The 1,853-nt window shown below is 47.7% G+C and overlaps 1 pseudogene; it reads left to right on the top strand.

Moving 5' to 3' along the window:
* The first annotated feature begins 203 nt into the window (after positions 1 to 203).
* On the top strand, positions 204 to 302 carry LOC132004603 (U6 spliceosomal RNA; annotated as a pseudogene).
* The last annotated feature ends 1,551 nt before the right edge of the window (positions 303 to 1,853 follow it).

Consider the following 1,853-nt stretch of genomic DNA (forward strand, 5'->3'; position numbering starts at 1 on the left):
GTCAAATTCTCAGAGACAGAAAACAGAATAGAAAATAATGTGGTTGCCAGAGGACTCAGGGAGGGGGGGCAATGTGGAGTTAGGGTTTAACAGGTGCAGGGTTTGCATTTTGCAAGATGAAAGGAGTTCTGGAGACGGATGGGGATGGTTGCTGCAAAGATGTAAATATATTTAACATGACTTAATGAACCGTACACGTAAAGATGAGTAAGAGGGATGCTTGCCAAAACTGGAACAAGGGAAGATGGGCGTGTCCCCAGCGCAAGGATGACATGTAAATTCATGAAGCATTCCATTTTTTTTTCAAATGAATAAGATGGTAAGTTTTATGTTACATGTATTTTACTGCAATCAAAAATGAGGACTGAGGGGCACCTGGGTGGCTCAGTGGGTTAAAGCCTTTGCCTTCGGCTCGGGTCATGATCCCAGGGTCCTGGAATCAAGCCCCACATCGGGCTCTCTGCTCAGTGGGGAGCCTGCTTCCTCCTCTCTCTCTTTCTACCTGCCTCTCTGCCTACTTGTGATCTCTCTCTGTCAAATAAATAAATAAAATCTTAAAAAAAAAAAATGAAGACTGAACACTGTGGGTTTAAAACTGAGGAGAGATTCTCTGCTGTCAGGGTTGAAGCCAAAGATGTGATTTTCATTCTGCCAGTGCTCCTGGCTAGCTGTGTGTAATTACAGTAACTTGGGCATTTATAAACCTTTGGGTTCTCATCTGTAAAATGGGAAAAGTAAATCCCCTTTAAAAGAGTTTGACACCCCTGTGACATATACTCAAATGAGTTTATGTGAAAGGTAAGTGGTCCATCGGAGATGTTCAGTAAATGTTAGTGGAGTGTGAAACTAGAGCTTCTGGGAGTGGGACGGAGGATCTTGTGATTTGTCCCCAGGTAACTGGCATTAAGAAGGAGACTGAAGTTTATTTTGTTTTTGTTTTTAAATATTTTTTTAAAGATTTTATTTAGTTAGTTAGTTAGTTAGTTAGTTAGTTGACAGAGAGAGAGAGATCACAAGTAGGCAGAGAGGCAGGCAGAGAGAGAGGGGGAAAGCAGGCTCCCTGCTGAGCGGAGAACCTGGTGTGGGGCTCGATCCCAGGACCCTGAGATCATGACCTGAGCCGAAGGCAGAAGTTTAACCCACTGAGCCACCCAGGCACCAGCCCCCTCCTTCTTTTTTAAAGGTAAAATCTTTGAAGAGAGAGAGTGAGCACAAGCAGGGCCAGTGGCAGGCAGAGGGAGAAGCAGGCTCCCTGCTGAGCAAGAAGCCCGATGCTGGACTCGATCCCAAGACTCTGGGATCCCGACCTGAGCTGAAGGCATTTAACCAACTGAGCCACCCAGGCATCCCCAGGAAACTAACGTTTTTAGTGAAAATGAAAATCTGCAATTTGCTATTTAACTCCTCTGTGTGCTCTACTAACCATCTGTAAAGGAGGTGACTTCTTCAGGTCTGTTCTCTCCAAACACAGGCTCATGTTCCCAGATGGAGGGTTTTCTTAATTTCTGCTGTTCCTTCTCTGAGGCAGGAGAAGGCTCAAGGGAGGTGGTTTTCCTTCCCAGCAGGACCAACTATCCCCCTGAGAATGAGCCTCCAGTGTTCAGCTCCCCCCAACCATACCCCCCCACCTCGCCGCACCCCTGATCTGCCCTGGGGAGATCCCCCCTGAGCAAGGTAAGCATCTTGGGGCAGAGGGCTCTTGGGACTGCAGGTGCTGGGTCATGCGTGTCTCAAGGAGGCTCCTTGGGCAGGCAGGACTTTGCCCTTGTTGTGGGTGAGCCAGTGAGAGCTGCCCCAGGGGCTGGAGGAAACATTCAGGAACAGACTCCCCAGAAACCCCAGAAACATGAGCA

This window comes from Mustela nigripes, chromosome 16 (genome assembly GCF_022355385.1).
Source record: "Mustela nigripes isolate SB6536 chromosome 16, MUSNIG.SB6536, whole genome shotgun sequence".
Taxonomy (NCBI): domain Eukaryota; kingdom Metazoa; phylum Chordata; class Mammalia; order Carnivora; family Mustelidae; genus Mustela; species Mustela nigripes.